Consider the following 26,882-nt stretch of genomic DNA (forward strand, 5'->3'; position numbering starts at 1 on the left):
CCAAGCCAGGAGGCCACAGTGGACATTAGGGAAGGCAAAGGAGATCTGCTGCCAGGCAACCTCTCTATGCCCACAGAGAACTGAAGAAGAGGAAGGAAATGAGTCATGTCTAAAGACAGAGGGAAAATTTAACGTCCTGATTAGGGGTCACCCTCAAATACCTTCAGAGCTATTTAAACGTACGAGTGAAGTCAGGCACGGTGGCTCACGCCTGTAATCCCAGCATTTTGGGAGGCTGAGGCAGGCAAATCACTTGAGTTCAGGTATTTAAGACCAGCCTGGGCAACACTGTGAAACCTTATCGCTACAAAAAAAAAAATACACACACACACACACACACACACAAAATATAATGTATATGTGTGTGTGCATATATATGTGTATATATATGCTTTAACATATATACACATGTATACATATATACATGTGTATATGCACATATATATAAAACATGTATATGTGTATATATAACATATATGTTAAATATATACATGTTATATATACACATAGTATATATAACATGTATATGTGTATATATAACATGCATGTATGGGTATATGTATACATATGTATATATAACATGCATATATGTATATATATGTATATAACATGCATATATGCATATGTTATACACATATATGCATGTTATATATACATATATACAAGTATATATGTATATATATACAAGTATATATATGCACATATATTGTATATGTATATATAAAGTATATATATATACACATATATTGTATATGCATATATATACATATATAAAACATGTATATATTTGTTAAAGCATATATATATACATATATATGCACACACACATACAAATTATATTAGTGTGTGTGTGCATATTTTTTAAATTATATATACCATGTATATATATGTTAAATATATATACATGGTATATATAACATGTATATATGTAGATATAACAAGTATATATGTATATATACACATATATATAACATATATATGTATATTATGCTTTAACAATGTTCAAAACATATATATGTGTGTGTGTATATATATGCTAATGGTATGGCATGCCTGTAGTTCCAGCTACTCAGGAGGCTGAGGTGGGCAGATCGCTTGAGCCCAGGAGGTTGATGCTGCAGTGAGCTGAGATAGTGCCACTGGACCCCAGCCTGGGTAACAGAGTAAGACCCTGTCTCAAAAAAAAATGTGTGAGTGAAGCAGGCCTGACTGAGTCATGAAGTCTTAAGACACAGAAACCACATTTAAAAGTTAGGCTTGTACAAGTATACTTCGGCACACATACTAAATATACGCTCTTCTATTTTTTTGAAATTTGAAACCATGAAAATATCTTTAGTTTTTCCACTACTATGGACATTGATAAAATAATTTTTTCAGTTTTCTCCTACTTCTACTAAAAGAAAGCAAGTAAATGAAAAATGACAACTGACATTTGGTGTTGGGAAGACTGTGTGGAGTGGTGGAGACTGTGGCAAATCAGCCGACGAATGACCCAACCAAAAGGCTACCATCTACACAGCTTCAGCTATCCGCTGCCAGCTGAGAAGGCAGAGTCCAATATTGCCAGATAAGCCCACATTTTGAAGAAACCCCACTAAAAGTGTGGCTTTTTTGGTAAAATTCTTAGTTTTTAAATTCAGGCAATCAATTTAAATTTAGTTAACACTGTGACTAGGGATACATTTTCTAGACCAAACAAAGGTTATCCACAGCTCAGAACCAGCCCAAAACCTGCCAGTTTGCAGCCTCTACTGCAAATGACAAAATGCAAACGGAAAAATTTTCAACCCTAAAAAAACATTTTTACAAAACAATAAGCAGTCCCAACTCCCTGACTTCAGAAGGCTAAATCCTAGGTGTCTGGGGGCACACAACCAACTTGGCCAAGGCAAGCAGATAATCAGGCATGAATTTGGAAAGGGAGCCATTGACATAGACACATTGGAAAGGACTGCAGAGGCCATGTCATTTGCCTTCATGGTACATGGAGGAATCCTCTCTATAGACCTCTTGATCTGCAGCCAACCAGCCTTCAGAAACCACATCCGGCCCTGGGACACTCATTATTGCAGAGGCACCATCTCATCTTTCCACTGCTCCATAGGAAAGTCTTCCTCATGTGAAACTCAAAGTGGCCTTTCACTACTGATACCTGTGGGTCCTAGTGCTTCCTGCAGAAACAGATGAGACACAGCATCCCTGCTTCCCTTACACATGGCATCTGCTCGGACACTTCAAGGTCAGAATTGGGTTCCCTGCTAAGCTTACCACTTGCTAAGCTAAACCTGTTCCCTTCATCATTACGTAAAGGATGCCATTTCCACGCCTTCCCAACGGTGGTCACCTCCCTCTGACCATCGATGTGCATCTTACATCTACAGTCTGGAGAAAGGAAAAGAAAGACACTAAGGTCTATTAAGCACCTACACTGTCAGGGAGACACCATGCCAGGAGTGTGACATATGTTTTCTTCTTGAATTCTCACAGCACTCCTCTTTGAACTGTATTATTATCATTATTTTACAGATGAGGAAACTGAGGCCAAGCAAAGCTTAGCGATTTACTGAAGGACACAAAACAAGCACAGCTGGAAAATTCAAACCAGGTCTGTTTGGTACCAAAAACACAACTATATTGTTATACACACAGAAAATGGGATGTTTGCAAACAGTTTTATTGTCATTATAACTTATTAAAAGTATAACTTAATATAAGCAAGTCTATTTCTTTCTGTTGATTTCATGAATGGACTGTTGTTTTCAATTCAAAACAAATTCTCCATGTAAACAAAACAAACATAATACAAAAACAAATTTCAAACTTGTGTCACCATTTAATGACCAGTACCCAAATATATTATTTTTAAACCTAATTGGTATGTTGAATATATAAAAATCTGAGTATATACTAAATAAAACAGCAGAAATTTATATAACTCATATATTTACATAATCATAATTATTCTACAAGGAAAATTTTATTACCCTCATTTTACATAAGAAGAAAGTGAAGCATCAAGAGGTTAAATAACCTACCCAGCTGGCACAGTGGCTCAGGCCATAATCCTAGCACTTTGGAGGCCGAGGTGGGTGGATTACTTGAGCCCAGGAGTTCAAGACCAGCCTGGGCAACATAGCAAGACCTTGTCTCTACAAATAACAAAAAAAATTAGCCAGGCACGGTGGCGTGTGCCTGTGGTCCCAGCTACTCAGGAGGCTGAGGTGGGAGGATTGCTTGATCCTGGGCAGTCAAGGTTGCAGTGAGCCAAGGTCATGTCATTTCACTCCAGCCTGGGCAACAGAGTGAGACCCTGTCTCAAAAAAAAAAAACAACAATAACCTACCCCAGATCACTTGCCAGAAAATGCCGGAGACCAGAATCAAAGAACTCAGGCAGTCTGACTCCAAATAACTCTAGACCTTAGGCTTCCAAGTAGTGTATTTCAGTCGTAGTTTTGAACACCGTTAAAGCCTAAACACCTCTCCAAGTCTAATTAGATACTAGTTTTGGATATTCCAATGTAGATGATTAAAAAAAAAAAAAAGGTCAACACAAACAAAGCTTACCCATTAGGTTCAAAATTTCCACCTTTAATACGTATTATATTTATAAATAAACCCAGAGATATTAGACAACCTCCTGTTTACACGTAATATAACGTTAAACTTGATCATAATGTAGGGGAGGAATTCACATTTCAAAAAATGTTTAAACAGGGGCTGGGCGCGTTGGCTCACACCTGTAATCCCAGCACCTTGGGAGCCTGAGGCAGGCAGAACACAAGGTCAGGAGATCGAGACCATCCTGGCCAACATGGTGAAACCCCGTCTGTACTAAAATACAAAAAATTAGCTAGGCGTGGTGGTGCGTCCCTGTAGTCCCAGCTACTCAGGAGGCTAAGGCAGGGGAATTGCTTGAACTCAGGAGGCGGAGATTGCAGCGAGCTAAGATCATGCCACTGCATTCCAGCCTGGTGACAGAGCAAGACTCCATTTCAAAAAAAAAAACCAGACAAATTAAATATTTTAAATATCCTCCACTGTGAATAAATTTCTCACCATGTGACACTGAGCAATTTATACAATGAGCCTCATTTAATTGTTCAACTCATACATTCATACAAAACATACCTGCTGTGAGACAGACCCTGCTGTGGGCTCTGGACACAGGTGAGGAACCAAGCAGAGAAGGTTCCAGCCTTTATGGAGCTTCTGCTCCAAGGAAGGCAAAGAAAGACATCAAGTCGTTATGTAAATATGCAAAGGAGAAAATGATCAGTGATGGACAAGCACTCTGCAGGGAACTAAGAGAGAGTGGCGTGGTAGCAGTGGCTGAGTGTCCTTAAGATTGGGTGGTCAGGGGTCCTTCAGAGGGAATACCTTGAGCTGAGATCAAAAAGCATGAAGCAGTCAGTCAAGGAAAGCTGAGGCAATCTAAGTAAAACAGCAGATTATGCCTGGGAAGGTTATGTTTATCTGAGTGTGCTTCAGCTAAGCACGCGTGAACTCCAGACACGGCAAACAGTCCAGGGAACTACCTGTCACCATTTCAAACACCGCTGGGGAACTGTTCAGCATTCCCGCTTCAGTACTTCACCTGCGACACCAACACATCCAATTAGTAAAACACCTCAGTTGGAATGAAACAGCTTTCAGGTCACAGTTGGAATCTGATCTTTCCTCAGTGGCTTCCTAAAATCCACATCCCCAGAGCTTACCTGATCTTGCAACTCCAGTCAGAAATTATATGCTTTACAGGGGGATGAAGGCAGCAAACTACATTGCCATGTATGTACCTATGCAACAATCCTGCGTGTTCTGTCCATGTGCCCCAGAACCTAAGGTGCAATAATTTATATATATATATATATATATAATTTATATATATATATTTTATATATAATTTATATATATATTTTATATAAAATTTATATAAAATATATATATATATGAAAGAAATTATGTGCTCTATGTGTTCTCAAGCAGGAAGTCCTTTTTGTTTGGAGTGGAAGTGTGTGCTCTATCAGTATTTGTCACATAAAAGGACAGAAATGCAGTGGTTCATGCCTGTAATTTCAGCACTTTGGGATGCCAAGGCAGGCAGATCACAAGGTCAGGAGTTCAAAACCAGCCTGGCCAACATGGTGAAACCCTGTCTCTACTAAAAATATAAAAATTAGCTGGGCATGGTAGCAAGCACCTGTAATCCCAGCTATTCAGGAGGCTGAGGCAGGAGAACCACTTGAACCTAGGAGGAGGAAGTTGCAGTGAGCCAAGACAGCACCACAGCACTCTAGCCTAGGCAACAGGACGAGATTCTGTCTCAAAAAGTAAAAAAGGCAAAGAAACTAAAGCTTCCCAGACTGCATCTTCTCCACCTCAGGTCCCACAGAGGCCTGGCATACCCGTTTTCCACACTGACTGGATCATCCAGCATATCCAGTTAAAGTGCTTTTGTAATAATCTACTGAGATCTGGAGCCCCGCTGCTTGCAGGAACCTCAATTATCAGCATTGGGGGAACTGGCTTTCCCCACTCAAATTCTCATACAAAGTGCAATTAACAGAACTACATGAGAACGTGGTGATTAAGCAAAGAAATCCAGACTGACATATACTTTTAAAGCCTTTGAGATATGTAAGTGCCTCAAACTTACCCACAGAGGAAGTGTGGAGGAGACTTAGTGTAATCGCTGATCATCCAGAATGAGCTGGCTGAAGGTATCCTTGTCATTCATACACAAAACCCTGGCAAAATAAAACAAAAACACAGAGGCTATGAGAAATAATTTTTCAAAATTAGAATTTTAAAATTAAAGTCGTTTCTCTTCAACAAGAAGAGAGAATCTGAAAGAGAAATCAAGAATTAAGTGATTAACTATAAAGAAAATAAGGTCTTCCCACATGCTAACTGGAGAAGCAGATTTACTGTAGATTTACTGCTTCATTTCATAATTATTTCATATGACTGAACCATTTGAAGACAGAATGGATGCAGGGAGGGGAGAGAGATATAGATACAGATAACTAGACAGATGGAGATGGATGGATGGACAGACGGACAAATGGATGGAGGGATGGATGGATGGATGGATGGACTGACAGATGGATGACAGATGGATGACAGATGGATTGACTGACTGATAGACAGAGCAAGCCTACTGTGACCAAGCCGCTACTCCAGATGCTAGAAATAAAGCAGTGAATAAAAGAAAATCTCTGCTCTCACTGAGCTTCATTCCAATAGAAGCAGTTCAATAAATAAATAAGAAAAATATCCTAGAGTGATACAGGCAATGCAGAGTCAATTGGGCAATGACATAGAGAGTGACAAGCGGCTAAATTAAATTGGAAGATTAGGAATAGGCTCTCTGAAATGACAACTAGCCTGAAATCTTAAGGGTATTTGAACTTAGGGAAATGATCCCCCAGGCAGAGGGACCAGCTAAGAACCAGCATGTCTTGAGCCATTATGATGGATTCTGGAGCAGAACCCAAGTGAGTAGTGCCAAAGGATTCGAATTTCATAATGTATTAAACAGGTGATGCCAGTCATGTTGGCTCATGTCTGTAATCCCAACACTTTGAGAAGCGAGGTGGACGGATCACTTGAGGTCAGGAGTTCAAGACCACCCTGGCCAATATGGTGAAACCCTGTCTCTACTAAAAATATAAAAATTAGCCGGGTGTGGTGGTTCATGCCTGTAGTCCCTGCTACTTCAGAGGCTGAGGCCGGGGAATTGCTTGAACCCAGGAGACGGAGGTTGCAGTGAGCCGGGATAGCGCCACTGCACTCCAGCCTAGACAACAGAGCGGGACTCCGTCTCAAGAAAAAAAAAAAAAGGTGGTTTCTCGGTCCTCTCCTATTATGGAGAATAATAACACTTTCTTCCTGTATCTGATATGCTGCCTGGTGATACATTAAAATTCATGGTGATACATTAAAATTCAGTGAAAAAGTACCTTTTTTTCACTGCTTAAAATGTGAAACAACTGCTTTCAGAGTGAGACTTATCTTTTTAGAAGGCATGATATTAGCTCTGTGATGTCTACAAGACACCATATTACGGCAATAACCATGTGCCATTAACCCAGAATGCAGTCCTTGATAAAGAATGCAGACTTTAGGGCAGGGGGGTCCAATCTTTTGGCTTCCTGAGTCACATTGGAAGAAAAATTGTCCTGGGTGCCACCTAAAATATATTAACACTAATGATAGCTTATGAGCTTAAAAAAAATTGCAAAAAAAAGTCTAATAATGTTTAAAGAAATGTTACGAATTTGTGTTGAGCTACATTCAATGCCATCCTGGGCCACAGGTGGCCCACAGGCCATGGGCTGGACAAGCTCGCTTTAGAGCCAGGGGACTGAGATTGGAGTTCAAACCCCAGTCACTTCATGACCAGCTGAGTGAGCTCAGCCCAGTTGTTTAGATTGCCTGAGCCCCTGGTTTCTTAAACTATAAAATGAAAATATGATCTGCCCTACAGGGTTATTCTAACTATTTAATGAAATAATGCACATAAAATAATAAATTGGTTGAAACATGTGACATACTCAAAATGGCAATAAACCACAACTAGACTTTCATAGTAAATAGTCACTATTGAGAAAGGTTTGACTATCACAATGACTCATGCTATAGAAATACACCTATATAACTGGGAATAGTAAAAAGAACAATTTTCACTTATTGGATTATAGGATATCTGGATTGGGGTGGACCTTTTAAAACCCACCCATTTCCCTCATTCTATAGATGAGAATGTAAAACTCAAAACAGGTAGCGTGATCTGCCCAAGGTGACATAATTAGTTCAGAGAATTATTTTCGGAAATGTGTTATATCTGGTGAAGAATGCTTGCCTCATAGAATAAATTCCATATTGATTTTAAAAATTTTTAATTCACTTTGTCATTAACCCAGTATAGACAAAAATTTTATTTTATTTTATTTTATTATTTTATTTTTTGAGATGGAGTCTTGCTCTATCACCCAGGCTGGAGTGTAATGGCATGATCTCTGCTAACTGCAACCTCCGCCTCCCGGGTTCAAGCGATTCTCCTGCCGCAGCTTCCCAAGTAGCTGGGATAACAGGTGCCCACCACCATGCTCGGCTAAGTTTTGTATTTCTAGTAGAGACGGGGTTTCACCATGTTGGCCAGGCTGGTCTCGAACTCCTGACCTGAAGTGATCCACCCACCTCAGCCTCCCAAAGTGCTGGGGCTACAGGTATGAGCCACTGCACCCAGTTGAAAAAAATATTTTTAAATGATAAGAATAGAAAACTGAATCAAACTTCACTGGACTCTGTCTAAACATATCACACTGACAATCTTTAAAAACCAAAAAGTGTCGTATTTTACTGATGGCCTCATAAATGATTATTTGCTAACTGAAAACTATAAAATATAAGATCTACCATAGTTTAACGTTTCCAATGATAATAATGTTGGATCTTAAGCATCTGTTACATGACAGAACTTTCCACATATTAATGAATGTGACTATTTTTTTATTTCTGTGCCATTGTACATACTTTTCCCTACAGGGAATGTCTCCCTGCAGAACACCTAATTACCCTTCAAGATCAAGCTGAAGTGTCTCTTCCTCCGATCAGCTACCTTACTACCCCAAAATTCACAGGGTTATCGTTCCCTTGCCACTTTTTCTGATATAGGCAATTGCCTCACAATTATTTCTTTTTCAGTTATCTCTCTCCTTTACTAAAATTCACTTATCTTTCTCCTTTACTAGAACTGCTTTGAAAGGGAAGTACTTTGTTTCCCTGGTGTCTGACACAATTCCTTACTCATGGGTGCTTCCTAAATGTGTTCATGAAATAACTGATTCATCAAATTGCTAATACAACGTGATTTAGCTGTGGCTTGGCTTGCTTTTCCATCATATCACCAAGACCTGAGTTACAGAGGAAGCTGCAGTTTAACTGCTGGTCATTTTGGTGGAGTTTTTTTTGTTGTTGTTGTTGTTTCTGTTTTTAGTTTTTTTGTTTATTTGTTTTGAGACAGAGTCTTGCTCGGTTGCCCAGGCTGGAGTACAGCGGTGTGATCTCAGCTCGCTGCAACCTCCGCCTCCCAGGTTTAACCGATTCTCCTGCCTTAGCCTCCCAAGTAACTGGGATTACAGGAACCCACCACCACACTCGTCTAATTCTTGTGTTTTTAGTAGAGATGTGGTTTTGCCATGTTGGCTGGGCTGGTCTCGAACTCCTGACCTCAGGTGATCCACCTACCTCGGCCTCCCAAGGTGCTGGGATTATAGGTGTGAGCCACTGCACCTAGCCAACTACTGGTCATTTTGGATTGAAATGATTTTAAGCAGGATTATAGAACATTTAAGCTTACAGCACATCGACTTCATCCCTATTCACTTCGCAGATGAAGGAAATGAAGTCCAGTAAAGATCAACTAGACCTCTCACGTAGACAGTGGGCATGAACTAAGAGAAGAACTAAGATCTCCAAACAGCTACATCAGTTCTGTTTCCAGTATGACAAATTACTGGTTCCAGGAATGCTCTTCCTTGGATCCCAGCACCTTCCTCATGACCTCCTCCACTTTCCTTAGGTACACCAGTGCCACGTGAACAACAAACCTTCATCGAGCTGGACTGCAATCCAGAAAGCTGCTTTTCTTTCAACAGTGGAGACTGGGCTTCGCTGCCAGTCAAGGTCCTGCTTTAGGGAGAAGTAGCAGTGAGCCGGGACTGCAATATCTCATGACCACAGAAACATCAAACAGGGTCCATTGGGCATGTGAGCCTATGAGATCCGAGGTGGTGCTAGGTAAACTATATCTATAATAAAACTCAAGTGATGCTATGCTTTTGCTTATACAAAGAGCGCTTGTATCTCTCACAGCACATAGGTACCATGTGTGGACAGAGTCATCAATCAACAGGCTTCAGTCATGCTTTTATCAGCCTGAAAACCAGCCAGTTCCGCAGCCTTGGAGCTGCCTGCTTGTACCATGACATCAGTGTAATTTAATTGAACATGAATACACCTTACATTCTTTTCCCTTGAGCCTTGTGATGAAAAGCGGTTATGTTTTTACAGTGCTAGGGATTCTGCCCCATGCTCTACTGAAAGGCTGAATATAATCTGGACCTTCACCTAGATCACAAAGTTTTGCTTTTTTTTTTTTTTAAGGCCACATCTAAGAAATACTACATAACTAACAAACTAGAAGCCTACTGCCAAGAACTGGGTGAAATTCAGAGTGCCCAGAGTTTATAAAACTGTCACTGCCAGGTGAACCAGTGTGCAAGCCCACAGCACTCAGCACAACTGTCAGTACAGATCAATGAGAAAGTGGGGAAGGAAAGAGAAAGTTACCACTCACCCTGTGCCCTTCAAACATCCCTCCCACAAACACCCTAAGTAGAATGCATTTGTTACTAGAAATTTTCTCTCAATTTATATCTTCTTTGTAGCCACCATCTCCCTGAATTTAAAAAATGTTTTAAAGTTGCTGGGTTTACTTTAGCCTCGTTATCAGCTAGACAGCTTATCAATTCAGAGATTCAACTCAATGTCTGTAGTAAAACAATACAGAAAGTGGGATGTTTTCCAGGCCTGAGAGTGAGAAATGCAACTCCCATCTCCCTTAACCCCTCCTATGACCCAGGTTTGGAGGATCTAACTGGGCCCTCCAGAGTCTCCATTTACAGGTGGATCACTTATTATCTCAGGCACTCAGGGCCCTTAGAGAGTTCAGACATAATGAACAAACCATTCTGGGACTCTTATTCCAAGGTATTAGGTAAGACTACATCATGATGTGTCGTATGCCTTAAATAACAATTTTCACCAGCCTCTCATATCCACACTAATGCACCGTTCATGCACAAAGAACTAATAGAATCAGATGCTGCGCTGGACAAAGGAAAATTGTAGAGTTACCCAGTAGACTATAGAATGGGAGAGAAGCTGCCATTCATGACAAAGGGATGACTAATTACAATGAAAACAGCAAGTTTCAGTCTATCCTCCCCAAAGGACAGGCTTCTATACACATGGAGCACAGCATTTACTGCGTACCGTAAGCCAAGTTACAAAAAGGCCCTTGTTATTTATAAAGCAGCCCATGTGAAACACCAAAAAAAAAAAAAAAAAAAAACAATGACCAGCTCAAAGGAGAAGGTATATCCATTTTGTTCACTCTTCTCCCCAGACTGGTGGTCATAGCAGCCAATTTGGCTTCTGTTTAGAATAAGTCTTTCCTGGGAGTCCCACAAGGGTTCCTGTATCCAGGGACAAAACTCAAGGATACAAAACAAAAGTTAGCACAATTTTTTAAGTACTTTTTTTTTTTTCTGAGACACAATCTTGCTCTGTCCCCAGGCTGGAGTGCAGTGGCACTATCTGGGCTTACTGCAACCTCTGCCTCCTGGGTTCAAGTGGTTCTCCTGCCTCAGACTCCTGAGTAGCCAGGACTACAGGCGCATGCCATCACACCCAGCTAATTTTTGTATTTTTAGTAGAGATGGGGTTTCACCATGTTGGCCAGGATGGTCTCAATCTCTTGACCTCGTGATCCACCTGCCTCGGCCTCTCAAAGTGCTGGGATTACAGGCTTGGCCACCACACCAAGTCGAGTTAATTACTTTCAATTCAAGAAGTATCGGTTGAATATCTATTCTGTTCAAGGCACTATGCTAAGTGCTAGGAATGTGATGGTGACAGAGCTTGCTTATGATCCTGCCCGTACACAAGCAAGCCATCAGTCCCAACACGTGTGGTGAGGAACATGATCGGGGTGGGGCTAAGAGGCTGTGAAGGGGCCCCTACCCTACCCGAGTGGCCACTGTCCCTGTCTTCGAGTAAGACTCAAATGCAAGAATAGTAACACTCACATCGCAAAAATTACCTGCATGCAGTGCCCCAGGTAGGTCAGAATGGATCTTTCTCCACTTGGATCCTATTCACGTTTTCAAAGAGGACGGTGAGTTCTCTGACACTCCTCTTAGGAAAGGGAGAGGGCAGCCCTATGCCCCCTTCACCTCAATTCTGCTCCAACCTTCATAGTACAGCTGACATGACCCTAGGATTTCCATGGCTGGGCTAGAAAATGCCAGGAGGTTTATGGCTGGTTCTCTCGGTGCATTTGCCCTGAAGCCCTAAGGCTATATATGTCTGGTTTCGTATGTCACCTACGGCCACACTGTCCAGTATAGAAGACATTACTTATGAAAACTCTATCCCATCCCTTGCCAAGACAAAAGAAACTGACTTAGCATTGGTATCCAACAGCTGCCACTGAATTCTGGCTTCTAGACAGAGGGAGAATCCTCATCCAGCTGACAGACAAAACTCACTGGGCAATGGGCTTGACTTTCTTCATTTGGAAACAGCCATATAATAATTCCTCATCACTTCCAAATGAACCACAGCATCCATGCCCCAAGAATTACACATATTTAGTATCTGGGGAGGCTTGTACAATATTTACAACACGCAGGGGCAGACAAGGGGCGCTGCACATAAGAAATAAAACTGCATGGGGCCAGGAGACCAGCTGTGCGGCCATAGCAGTAAACACCTGCTTCCCTCTTCCTCCTTCCTATGAAATAAGGGTCTTGCCCATCTCTGCTGCTTTTTTTTTTTTTTTTGAGATGGACTCTCATTCTGTTGCCCAGACTGCACTGGCACGATCTCGGCTCACTGTAACCTCCCCTTCCAGAGTTCAAACAATTCTCCTGCCTCAGCCTCCCAAGTAGCTGGGATTACAAGTGCCTGCCACCACCTCTGGCTAATTTTTGTATTTTTAGTAGAGACAGGGTTTCTCCATGTTCACCAGGCTAGTCTTGGACTCCTGACCTCAGGTGATCCACCTGCTTTGGCCCTCCAAAGTGCAGGGATTACAGGCGTGAGCCACCATGCCTGGCCCGCCCCATCTCTACTTCTTTTCCAGCCCTGTCAATCAATACTCAGAACCACCTCATCACCAGTCCTGGCATCTGTTCAAAGAGAGATGAGAAAAAAGAAGAAAGGAGGAATAAGATTCATAAACAAAAGAGAACGATTTTGGGGAAGGAGTGTTAAAAAGTTACAGGGACTCTGGATTATCCCTTCCATACCCCTCACCATCTGTCATAACCTCCCACCTAGTTAGCTTCACCAATACATGCTCCAAGCATAATAAGGCTCTCTCTCTCTACAACAGGCAAAATACTCACTTTAACAGCTAAAGGAACTACCAAAAGACATGATATCCATCCATTCCTGTATAGTTAGTTTTTAGAGACAGGGTCTTGTTCTGTTGCTGAGGTTGGAGTGCAGTGGCATGATCATGGTTCGCTGCAGCCTCTCCCTCCCAGACTTAAGCAATCCTCCCACTTCTGAGTAGCTGAGACGATAGGTATGCACCACCACACCTGCCTAATTTTTTGATTTTGTATAGGGATGAGATCTCACCATGTCACCCAGGTTGGTCTCGAATTCTTGGTCTCAAGTGATCCTCCCACCTCGGCTTCCCAAAGTGATGGGATTATAGGTGTGAGCCACTGTGCCTGGCCTATTTGTACAATATTATCCTTTTCTTTACCCCATCTTTAGACTGAGCAAAGTGCTTCTTTTTAGGACTGAGGCAACGTAGGGATGAAAGAGGTAAATAAATAAAATCAAACGGGGGACCACTGAATAACTACTAAGGCAGACGATTGAATCCCTCATGTAGGGTAGCTGCTACTTGTATTTTTGTTCTCAATTAAGCCAACTTTTTCTTTTTTCTTTTCTTTTTTTTTTTTTTTTTTGAGACAGAGTCTCACTCTGTCACCCAGGCTGGAGCAGGAGTAAGTGGCGCAATCTTGGCTCACTGCAACCTCTGCCTTCTGGGTTCAACAGCTAATGAAAAAGGTCGCTTGGGCGGGGCATGGTGGCTCACACCTATAATCCCAGTACTTTGGGAGGCTGAGGCGGGTGGATCACAAGGTCAGGAGTTCAATACCAGCCTGACCAATCCAGTGAAATCCCATCTCTACCAAAAATACAAAAAAATTAGCTGAGCATGATGGCGCACACCTATAGTTCCAGCTACTCAGGAGGCTGAGGCAAGAGAATCACTTGAACCCAAGAGGCAGAGGTTGCAGTGAGCCAAGATTGCGCCACTGCACTCCAGCTTGGGTGACAGAGCGAGACTCTGTCTCCAAAAAAAAAAACAGAAAGAAAAGAAAAAGGTGGCTTGGTCAAGAATAAAAATACAAGCAGCTGCTACCCTACAAGAGGGATTCAAGTGCTCCGTAAGGGAAAGTCAGTGGGAAAAAAAATGAGAGGATCTACTGACCTGACAACAGGAAAGAAACATTCATGCATCACTTGAAAGGACAAGCACCAGACAAATCCCCCAAGCACTTCTGTATCTGGCAGTGTGTTCAAACCTTTCGTGGAGTCTGAGCCATCGCTATGCAACTGTGGGTTAAACAGTCCTCAACAAGTAGCTGTAGAATGAGTGGCTTTCAGGGACCCTCTGCCTGCCTGGGCTCTGTGTGAATGTTCCTAGAAGTTAACCACGGCTGGACAGGGACTCCCAGCTTTGTCTCAGGGCTCAGTTGACTGAGCCTGGAGCATTTTCCTAAGGGTAACTTTACCTCATTCCAAGACTGGACATAATTTCTGAAAAGTGGCATTTTAAGGGGAAAAAAACTGTGGCTTTTTTTTCCAGAAGACTAATTTACAACAATAATGGCAGTGGGACCAATGATCCCTTTCACAATGCCTAGAAAGTAAAATAACTGTTCAATGACTGTAAGTACACAGGGGAGAATAAGTGAATCAGTGAAGGAAGAAACAAACAAATGCATGAGCAAATGGAGATGCCAGTCATTTCTACAGTCACAGAATTCCTGGACTTAAGCAGAATCTGGAGAAATCTGTTCTCGAAGGCTCTAACACAAAAGGCTGCCAAAAATGACACCAAGTGTGGCTAAAATATTTTACCGCCCTGATTTTTCAAAGCTGTCACACTTGTCCTCCCTGTAGACAAAGCAAAAGCTAATGACCCACTGAACAAAGAACTATTTCCTGACCAGCCCCCTCTCTATGGACCTCCAGGAAACAATGATTTCAGTGGCATGAGCTTAGCCGAGAAAGTGAATGCTACACACCTCACCAGAGAATAATCGAACTCATCCCAGGAAAGGTACATTTCAGGATCTGCTTCAACTGTCACCCTGCGCTCTGGGGACATCTTACAGGTTGACTCCAAGACTGGGGATGTTGGTCAGGATGGGAAGCACTATTTCCAATGCTATTTTATAGCAAAATACTAACTGCACTTTAATCTCAGGTAACTTAAAAGGCGCCCTCCTTGACCGGGCACTTGAAGATGCTATGTTGCTTTACCTAAACTTCTGTCCGAATCCAAATATCTCAGAAAAAGAAAATCCGTGGTTATACACCTGGCCCACAAAACGTAGTTCTGTAATAAATTCTCTTAAGCACGCTCCATGTTTTAATTTCCTCCCACTGGCAAACAGTCCAAGGGAGATAAAAGCACCAGTGCACTGAGAAGGTCCTCATGATACCTGTGTCAGAGGTATGGGCATCAGAGATAAGGTTTTGAACAACGCTATCAAGGATAAAGCTGACAGCTGCAGGACAGATAACGTGCCTCTCTGGAAAGTGAGAAAAACACTTGACAGAGGGCTACTTTGGGTTTCGATTCATCAATTAATTCTGTTGAAAGGAACACATGAGAGTTTCCAGGGGTCACAGAGTTGTTCTGTTTCATTCTACCATTATCAGAATGATCCAAGCAGCAAATCCACATTCCAAACTTTTTGGGTTTTTTGGTTTTGATTTTGTTTTTTTGAGACAGAGTCTTGCTCTGTTACCCAGGCTGGAGTGCAATGGTGCAGTCTCGGCTCACTGCAATCTCCGCCTCCCAGATTCAAGCAATGCTCCTGCCTCAGCCTTCTGAGTAGCTGGGACTACAGACATGTACCACCATGCCCAACTAATTTTTTGTATTTTTAGTAGACATGGGGTTTTACCATGTTGGCCAGGCTGGTCTCAAACTCCTAACCTCAAGTGATCCACCTGCCTACGCCTCCCAAAGTGCTGGGATTACAGGCATGAGCCACCGTGCCTGGCCTCTATCAGAAATTTTTGAACAAAGTAAATGCTAGGATCCATAAAGAGTCAGCTCCAAGTTTCACAAGATGAACGTCTGAGTCCCCAGCTGTACTGACTATAGCTGACAAGTCACTCATTTCACATGCAGTCACATTTGTCCCAATTTCTAGCAAGGCTGGTGTGCTAGGCACTGTGCATTAATTACACAAGGAGGAATCAGGCACAGCACCAGCTATCAAAGGACCTAGAGCCAAAGCGGGGAAAAGACAGCAAAGACATCTGACAAACTCAATAAAGAGGCAAGATAAACTGGCCATCTGGGTCCAGGCGAGGTGGCTCATACCTGTAATCCCAGCACTTTGGGAGGCTGAGGCAGGCAGATCACCTGAGGTCAGGAGTTTGAGACCAGCCTGGCCAACATGGTGAAACCCAATCTTTACTAAAAATACAAAAATTAGCTGGGTGTGGTGGCAGGTGCCTGTAATCCCAGCTACTTGGGAGGCTGAGGCAGGAGAACTGCTTGAACCCAGGAGGCGGAGGTTGTAGTGAGCCAAGATCGCACCACCACACTCCAGCCCGGACGACAGAGCGAGTCTCTGTCTCAAAAGAAACAAACAACAACAGCAAAAAATAAACTGGGCACTGGAACGAGGGCAAGAAACTATCCATGGTTTAACAAAAATGAAAAATGCCAAAAACACAATAAAATCCATTCTATTTATCTGAAACAGGATTTCCAGCAGCAATTACCACTAAGATCATCGAGTCAAACCAGAGGAAGATGTATTTTGGATCCAGCTTAAAGGAAGAAGCAAACAAAACACACCTAACGGAGAATACCGACTTCTGGAATGAAACAAACTTCAGAACTTTAAAAAGGATTTGGAGAGGGTGTGGACTCTCCTTCCAGAGAGATAAAGGCGGATGCTGCACCCATGAAATGAGAGCCGGCTGGGAGCAGGAAAGACTGCCGCCAGAGCCTGTTAGGATCACGGAGCGCGGGAGCGCCTCTCCCGGGTGGAGGTTCAGACAGGGGCAGGGTGATGTCAGGGCAGAGCTGGAAAGCCTTGCTGGCTGACCCGGCCTTGAAGAATGTGTCCGACTTGGACATGAGGAACCCCAGGGAGGCCCTGATCCCCATAAGGAGGACAGCATGGGTAAAAAGACAAAGAAACAGGAAGCCTGAAATCACCAAAGACACAGGGAGGCACCAAGTCTGATAGTCCCATGCGTGACGTGAGTACAAGGAGAAAAGCAGATCGGGATGCCTCGTGCTGGCAGCTACTACAGTCCAAGCTGTCACTTGGGCTTTATTCATTAAACTCACGGCTGGGTGCAGTGGTTCACACCTATAATCTCAGCACTTTTGGAGGCCTAGGCGGGCAGATCGCTTGAGTTCAGGAGTTCATGACCAGCCTGGGCAACATGGCAAAACCCCATCTCCACAAAAGATAAAAAAAATCACCAAACATGGTGGCGTGTGCCCGCAATCCTAGGTACTTGGGAGGCTGAGGTAGGAAGATCACTTGAGCCCAGGAGAGCTGTGACTGATTGCACCACTGCACTCCAGCCTGGGTGATACAGTGAGACCCTGTCTCAAAAAAAAAAAAAAGAAAAAAAAAGTCAAGGTGGAAAGCAGAAGTCAGAGGTCAGCAATCAATGAGCCCCTCCCACAGCACTAGACTGTCCCCATTAATCGTTATTGAACAAGGATTACTTGCAAAGCAGTTACATGTTACATTGTTACTTGTTAAATCCTGGAGTGTGTTTTCCAAGTAGAAAGAACTCATTCATAAGAATGCCAGCCACATGAATCAACAGGCCAGTGACGTGCTAAGGGCAAACCCCAGATCTGCCACTTGGAAGGGTTTGGGTCACTTACCTGTCTCTCTACAAGTAATTTCCCCTATGCAAAATGAAAACAACTATCCCACCCTCCAGGATTTCTGTGAAAACAAAATGAGCAAATATCATTCAATTACCTGACACAGTGCCCTGTGACAAGTTAATAAAGTTAAATAATAAATGTTATCTCTCCTCCTGTCCTGGTTTCTGTTGCCATGAAATGCAGGCTTTCTTCCATAGTAAGCAGCACTAATAGAAACTCCGAATTATTTTTAACAAGCTCAAGACTAACAAGATGACTCAGTAATACCAAGGCCAGGCCTAAATGTCCGTTACTAACAAATACTAAAGCCTTTTATAAAAAATATTTCTCTAGGAACTGAGTAAGCAGGTAAATTAAATTGTACGTCAAAGGGAAAATTGAGAAGCCAGCACAATGAGAAGTAGAGATTGTTGTGCTTCCATATCTACAGCAATATTCTAAAAAAATTTTCACAGTATTCTAAAATCAATAGCAATTACATTATTTAGGGCATTGAGGCTTCCTCCAACCCCAGACTAGCATGGATCCTTCTGAATGGTCACATTGTCATAGATCCTCTTCTGAGCTGAGCCTGTTATTCTTTAAAAAAAAAATACCTATCAATAAAAAGAGTAGTGGGCATGCTTTAGGAGTTTATAGAATAAACAGCCCAATGTACAATAAACTATGGGAATTATTGATAAATTAGCATAAGTCATAACAAATGTATTCATAAACTTTATATATGTAAAATAAAAAGAATTTGTAGAAAAGGGTACAAATTTCAGCCAGGCGCAATGGCTCATGCCTGTAATCCCAGCACGTTGTGAGGCCGAGGCGGGTGGATCACCTGAGGTTAGGAATTCAAGACCAGCCTGGACAACATAGCAGAACCCGTCTCTACTAAAAATATAAGAATTAGCCAGGCATGGTGGCGCACACATGTAATCCCAGCCACTCAGGAGGCTAAGGCAGGAGAATCACTTGAGCCTGGGAGGTGGAGGCTGCAGTGAGCCACGATCATGTGCCCCGCACTCCAGCCTGGGCGACAGAGCGAGACTCTGTCTCGAAAAAAAAAGGAAGAAAAGGATACGGATTTCAAACACTGAGTAGCAGGGATGTGACCGAGGGTTTACCTACGTGACATTTTCAGGATTTTGCTGTTCTTGTGGTTGTCCCCCAGCAACCAATCCCCACCTCTCTCAGTAAACAAATTAGAAAGTCCATACCAATTAGCATTAAATTACAATTACTAGACCTAAATTCTTTGTACTTGCCTAAGCCATAATCGCAGAATTTCCTTCTACTGCAAGCATTTCAGACCTTGAATTTTAATTATTTTAGCATGGAGTTAGCAACATATTTCCCACAGATATTTTACTATCTATTATTTCATGAGGATGAATAACTAAAACCTCAATGAGAAAATGACTATAGATGATGCAGGAGGATGACGGTCATATTTGTGGATTTTTGGAGTGCCACATTGGAATATAATTTGAGCCAAAATGTCAGGTCCTTGAGCGAATGCTCCACCCACAACCACCTCTCAAGCCACCCCAGGAAGCTCCATCCCCCCTGCCTCATGCCCCAACCCAATTATTATGAAGGAGCTGAAACTTTTTGAGCACCCACACGACTCCACAAGTGGAAAATTCTGCACCTGACCTCGTGAGACAGGTCGCAGTCAAAACGCAGACGCTTCTAGTCAAAACACAGCGTCGCAGGTGGAGACCAAAATCTGCCGTGTCTGCTGTTGCCGCGGTTAACAGCTGATCTGGGTATTCTGGTGATGCTATGCTATTGCTTCGCTACACATTATTCTTCCAGTGTATTGTTAGTATGTCATATGAATAAATGTAAGAAAATGATCCCTTATCGGTAATCATATGAATTAAGGAATAATGGTGATCATAAGCAACCGCGGATTGTTCAATGTACACGAACTTTGTTTTATGCAGAAAATTATTTCAAATATTACACAAAATTACCTTTGGGTTATGTGTATAAGGTATGCTTGAAACATAAATAAATTTCCCATCTAGACTTGGGTAACATCCCCAGGACATCTCATTATGTATATGCAAACATTCAAAAATCTGAATAATTCAAAATCTGAAACACTTCTGGTCCCAAACATTTCAGATAAGGAATCTTCAACCTGCATTCTCTGCTTGTGTGTAATTACACACCAATTCTTTTTGTCAAATCTTGTTCTCACCTCATTCAAAACCCTAGGGACTCCCCGGTGGCTTCGGGAGAGGAAAACTGAAGCACAGTCACTGCGGCCCAACCCTCAAGAAAAGTAAAATAAAAACACAAGAATGATGGTTTTCTTAAAGAGTTGGTTGTTGGATTTTTGTTTTCATTCCCAAGTAACAACACAAAAGACCAAAATTCCATTTAGTTATCATCATCTAGCTCTAACAGACCATGCTACATTAAAAATGTTCCTATGATCATTAGCACCGTTTTGAAAATATTCTGTACTATTAATAATTATGCAGATAATATTTCTTTTTACTTTGTCCAACTTGAACATTTAACCCAACCTGACCTCCCCTCACCTCCTACATTTAGTGTCTTCCCACCGTGAGATAGTAACCTGGAGCCAGGATTGCATTCCCAGCCCACTGCCCTCTGGCCCTGTACCACACCCTGCCACCCTGGTCCAGGGCCACAGTTGCGCCCACTGTCCTTATCCAGAACTGCATCGAGAACCATTCGCTGCTCACCATTCAACCAGCTGCCCCTCCGCCCTCTGACTCCCCAAGGCTGTGGTCACAAGGCACCATCTCCACCTCTACTGACAATCGTCAGAGGTTCTAATGCTACTTCAAAGACCACTGGGATCAGCTCTGCAGACTAAACTGCAGCAATGACTTTGGGAACTGACAGCCTCTTAGTCCCTTAGAAAGAACATAATAAACATATGAGAAAAAGGCTTCTTGATAATAATTCGGAAGAACATTTTAAATAAGCTTATCATTACAGGCCAGGTGCCGTGGCTCATGCCTATAATCCCAGCACTTTGGGAGGCCAAGGCAGGCTGATCATCTGAGGTCAGGAGTTCAAGACCAACCTGGCCAACATGGTGAAACCCCATCTCTATTAAAAATACAAAAATTAGCCAGGTGTGGTGGTAGGCGCCTGCAGTCCCAGCCACTCAGGAGGCTGAGGCAGGAGAGTCGCTTTAACCCAGGAGGCGGAGGTTGCAGTGAGCCAAGATTGCGCCATTGCACTCAAGCCTGGGCTACAAAGCAAGACTACATCTCAAAAAGAAAGAGAGAGAGAGAAAAAAAAGGCCAGGCACAGTGGCTCACACCTGTAATCTCAGCACCTTGGGAAGCCGGGGCAGGCAGGTTACCTGAGGTCAGGAGTTCGAGACTAGAAACCCCGTCTCTATTAAAAATACAAAATTCTCCAGGCACGGTGGCGCATGCCTGTAATCCCAGGCACTCGGGAGGCTGAGGCAGGAGAATCACTTGAACCCGGGAGGCAGAGGTTGTGGTGAGCTGAGATCACCCCATTATACTACAGCCTGGGCAACAAGAGTGAAACACCATCTCAAAAAAAAAAAAAAAAAAAGCCTATCATTACATTAAATTCATATTAAATTCATTAAATAAAATAAATATTCTTAAACTTTACACATATATTTTAAAGTCATCATGTACTATTTTACAAAGGACTTTAGAAGTTCATTAACTTGATATGGAGAAGAACTCAAAATTAAGTTTGTCATTAGGGATTTTCTTTTGCTTAGATCCGTTGTATCCATATCAACAAATCAATAATAATATCAGGTATTGCTGATGCCTGACTGTGCATGATTTAGGCAGGACCTGGTATCATAATGGAGTCATCCACACAGGACAGCAATTGTGGTGCATCTGGGTTGAGATCACAAATCAGTGTCTTGGCTCAAGGGCTGAGCTCCCAACAAGTTGCTGTGGGCAGGCACCCTGATGTCTCTTTCCATCCAGACGAACATTGCATTTTCCACCTACCCGCCTCAAAGGGATTTTGTGGGGATTACTAGTGTCTAAAAGACCTTTCATCTTTGAGATGAAAGGTGCTAATGAGTATTTTGTAGAAAAGTACTCCCACTCTGCCCGATGGGAAGGTCCCAAACTCCTCTTGTAAGGGTGTCTAGTGCAGGTAGGAAAATGTTACGTTTGAAGTAGAAATCATAATAGACATTTAATTATAAGGAAGTGGGGCAACTCGCTGTTAAGCAGAGACCAGAGACTCTAAGATTCTTTTTTTTTTTTCTCAGCTGCTGTGGTGGGTGTGGCCTGGGGCCTCACTTTCTTGCTCCGTAAGTCCAGGTTAGGCACCCAAAGCCACCATGAGAAGCAGGGTTTGTAATGAGAGGAAACGGAACCGAAATGGAAACATCTGTATAATATCACAATTACATAAAGTAGGACTTGGCTACAGACACAGGCCCTTCTACAAAAGTACTCAGTCAATTTGGCCGGGCGTGGTGGTTCACACCTGTAATCCCAGCACTTTGGGAGGCCAAGGCGGGTAGATCACAAGGTCAGGAGTTCACGACTAGCCTGGCCAACATGGTGAAACCCCCATCTCTACTACAAATACAAAAATTATCCGGTGTGGTGGTGCACACCTGTAATCCCAGCTACTTGGGAGGCTCAGGCACGAGAATCGCTTGAACCCAGGAGGTGGAGGTTGCAGTGAGCCGAGATCGCCCTATTGCTTGCCAGTCTGGGTGGCAGAATGAGCCTCAGTCTCAAAAAAAAAAGTACTTAGTCAATCTGAAGCAAAAAAAGCACCAGGCACAGCAAAAAATGGATAATTCTTTATAAAGTCCTTTAATCTCTAACCTTTAACAACAGATCCTAGGCATGACAAACACCAATTTATAAGTGGTCTCTAAAAGTAAACTAAGTTCGTTCTTTTTTTTTTTTTTTTTTGAGACGGAGTTTCGCTCTTGATACCCAGGCTGGAGCGCAATGGCGCGATCTCGGCTCACCGCAATCTCCGCCTCCTGGGTTCAGGCAATTCTCCTGCCTCAGCCTCCTGAGTAGCTGGGATTACAGGCACACGCCACCGTGCCCAGCTAATTTTTTGTATTAGTAGAGACGGGGTTTCACCATGTTGACCAGGATGGTCTCGATCTCTTGACCTCGTGATCCACCCGCCTCGGCCTCCCAAAGTGCTGGGATTACAGGCTTGAGCCACCGCGCCCGGCCCTAAGTTCGTTCTTAATAGCAAATGTGGATTTTAATTGTGCTAACTATAGACTACAGTTTTTCTTTAGTAACATTTTTCCTTCATCACACAATCCAAAATAAGGCCAAACCCTCGATGCACCTTCTCCAGACTCCATCCTCTGCTGCTTCCATGGCTGCCCGACAGCCATTGGTTCCCTGCCTCACAACTGACCCCAGCCTCCTTCCTGAACTCCTCCCTCTGCGCCCACCTCCTGGAATGGGCCAGTGTTTCTCAGTGCTCCAGCCTTGGTCCTTGTCTCCGTGTCTTCCAGGATGATGTCACGGCTTTCACTATCATTGACAACAACCGAGGCTCTATTTCTTCTGAGTTTCAGACCTACTCTTATCCACCTACCAGATGTGCCACCTCAAAAATCAACACGACCCAAACTCGTTATTCTTTTTCAACCCTACCCTAAGCCTTTATCACCTGCCCCCCCTTTCTGTGCACCCAAACCAGGATAATGGCGCCTCCGTCCAGCTGCACTGGAAAGATAGGAACCCATCAATTACCCTAGGCTTGATTCTCCTTTCTCATCAAGCACACTGAAAGAGTCATGAAATCCTCTGGCGTGTACTTCCTAAGTAACTCTAACATGTGCCTCCCTCTCCTTTGCTGACCTAGCCCGACGCCTCTGTTGTTTCCTACTGGAGGATTTCCAGCCCTTCCTCTCTCCACAAATCTCTCCTCCACACAGCCACCAGAGGAAAATTCTAAAACACCAACTTGATCCTGTTATGCTCCACTTTGAAACCTTTCAATATTATCCATCCCTCACAATGAATACTTCTTTGCACGACATACAAAACTCTACTGACCTTTCCAGCTCCAGTCCTCCCAGCCACCAATGTAAATTCCTTGTAGCCCACATCAAACCACAAGCCCCAAATGCCTCCAAGCCTTCAATCCTGGCTAACACGCTCCCCTCTGCTTTAGCAGCTTGACAAATTTCTCCTCATTCTCAAGAGCAACTTAAGATGTCTTCCCTAAGAGCGCATAACAGGGATAATAATTCTTTACTTTCAGGTGTATCACTGTATCTTGCACAAATCTCTGTTCAAGCACTTACCACGCTAGGCAGGAAGTATTCATTTGTATGTGCATCTGTTTTACTGGGGCCTAAGCTCTGTTCAACGCGTCTTTGCTCAGCACTGCCTTACACAGGGCATAGTAAAGAATATATGGCCAGGCACCGTGGTTCACACCTGTAATCCCAGCACTTTGGGAGGCCAAGGTGGACAGATCACGAAGTCAGGAGATCGAGACCATCCTGGCTAACATGGTGAAACCCCATCTCTACCAAAAATACAAAAAATTAGCCGGTCATGGTGGCATGAGCCTGTAGCACAAGCTACTCAGGAGGCTGAGGCAGGGGAATCACTTGAACTCGAGCCAAGATTACGCCACTGCACTCCAGCCTGGGCGACAGAGTGAGACTTTGTCCCAAAAAATAAAAAAAAAAAGAACATATGAGTATTGAGTATTGAATAACAACTTAGTAAACAAATACAAGTTCTGGCACATGGCATCTTAATGTTTAATAAATCCACTCTAAAATGCTGCTTCCACTTTCTTCCCATCATCCATAAATCCCAAGTTATGTCAAGTTCAGATGTTCTCTGATCTTGATGAAGATCCACAGAGACATGCCCCAAAGCTGTCTGGAAAGCCAATGCATAACCATTCATTTATATGACACGTAAACACACCTATCTATAAATATTTATTATTTTTTCTTTTTTTGGACGCAGACTCTCATTTCTGTTGTGTAAGCTTGAGTGCAGTGGTGCGATCATGGCTCACTGCAACCTCTGCGTCTTGGGCTCAAGCCATCCTCCCACCTCAGCCTCCCAAGTTGCTGGGACTACAGGCATGCACCACTGTGTCTCACTAATTTTTTTCATGAGTAGTAGAGACAGGGTTTTGCCATGTTGCCCAGGCTGGTTTCAAACTCCTTGACTTCCCAAAGAGTTCCTCAAACTACCTTGACTTCCCAAAGAGCTGGGATTACAGGTGTGAGCCACCATGCCTGGCCTAAAAAATATTTCTTATAGTACATTCAAAACCCAAGCTGAGCTACTGAGGTCGGTCATGGAGTCACACATTAAAAAAATAGCTTTTTGGGAACTAAATCTCTACCCCTACTTCAGGGTATCACCAACCTACCATAAATTTTCCCTTAAAGGACTAAGATCATCAATTTACAGCAATGTTTTTAAGGCCTTTTACCCTCCATTATTAATCATTACCGTGTTTAATTCATCATAAGGAAAATTCCTGAGGAACTGCCTTAAACTCAGGAAAGATGCTTACTAGAAACAAAATTTTAATGAATGCTGACAACATGGTGTAGGATTAAAAGAAAACAGCCAAAGTAAATCAAATTTCAGCTTCAAAAAGAAATGTCAGGGCCGGGCACGGTGGCTGACACCTGTAATCCTAACACTTTAGGGGGCTGAGGCGGATGGATCACCTGAGGTCAGGAGATGGAGACCAAACTGGCCGAAATGGTGAAACTTGTCTCTACTAAAAATACAAAAATTAGCCGGGCACAGTGGTGGGTGCCTGTAATCCCAGCTATTCGGGAGGCTGAGGCAGGAGAATCGCTTGACTCCTGGACATTGCAGTGAGCTGAGATCACGCCACTGCACTCCGGCTTGGGAGACAGAAGAAGACTCCATCTCAAAAAAACAAATATTAAACAAAAAAAAGAAATGTCTGTGCAGAGAGCACATTCCAAAGCTAGACAATACACAGGGAGGCAGAAGTCGTGGCACAGTTAGAGAACAGCATGACAGCTTATTTCTTCAGTACCTCCACTGTTTCCATTTTCTTTACTTAAAGGGTAGGAAGCTACATACTGACTCAAATCTGCTGACAAAGCAAATCATCTGAATGTGTTTTCATTTTTCTAATATATTTTAGCTGCTATGCAAAATATACATGTAATGTTAGATACTATACTAAAATGACTGTATATAATGATCAACATTTTCCTATTATTTTGCAGTAGTAATTCCTTATGCCTACTTCTTATTTTGGCGCCCACCTTCAAACAGATACGGATGATTACACTTCGCCGAGATTACATGCAAACATATGCTGCTTCAGAGCATCTTTGACAACAGTTTCTCCAAAGGCATGCCATGAATGAAACCCTGGTGGTTCTTTCATTCAGCTTGAATCAAACAATGGAAAATCAACTATAAAGTTTACTAACAGGCTGGGCGTGGTAGCTCACTCCTGTAATCTCATCACTTTAGGAGGCTGAGGTGGGAGGATCGCTTGAGTCCTGGAGTTCAAGACCAGCCTGGGACACATGGCGAAACCTTGTCTCTACTAAAATTCAAAACTTAGCCAGACGTGGTAGCACATACCTGTAATCCCACCTACTTGGGTATGAGAATCACTAGAACCTGGGAGGTGGAGGTTGTAGTGAGTTGAAATCACTTCACTTCACGCCAGCCTGGGTGACAGAGCAAGACTCTGTCTCAAATGAATAAATAAATAAGTAAAATAAAAAATAAAAAAGCCATGTGTGATGGTGCATACCTGTGGTCCTAGCTACTCGAAAGTCTGAGGTGGGAGGATCAACTGAGCCCAGGAGGTCAAGGATGCACTGAGCTGTGATTTGCACCACTGAACTCCAGCCTGGGCGATGAAGCGGGTCCCTGTCT

General features: G+C 42.9%; 1 protein-coding gene across 2 annotated transcripts in view; it reads right to left on the reverse strand.

Moving 5' to 3' along the window:
* TIAM2 (TIAM Rac1 associated GEF 2) overlaps positions 1 to 26,882 on the reverse strand; it is a 310,343-nt gene that overhangs the window by 169,205 nt on the left and 114,256 nt on the right. The window contains exons 1-2 of one of the 2 annotated variants that reach the window (XM_064360524.1): positions 23,414 to 23,574; positions 5,659 to 5,749 (exon numbers count right to left, since the gene is read on the reverse strand). The gene's annotated coding sequence lies outside the window, so the exon portion shown is untranslated. Of the gene's footprint in view, positions 1 to 5,658; positions 5,750 to 23,413; positions 23,575 to 26,882 lie in introns of those variants that run through there. The other variant, XM_064360523.1, reaches the window with a different exon arrangement.

The sequence above is a fragment of the Aotus nancymaae genome, unplaced genomic scaffold (genome assembly GCF_030222135.1).
Source record: "Aotus nancymaae isolate 86718 unplaced genomic scaffold, 86718_ANA_hifiasm-v0.15.2.pri h1tg000040l, whole genome shotgun sequence".
Taxonomy (NCBI): domain Eukaryota; kingdom Metazoa; phylum Chordata; class Mammalia; order Primates; family Aotidae; genus Aotus; species Aotus nancymaae.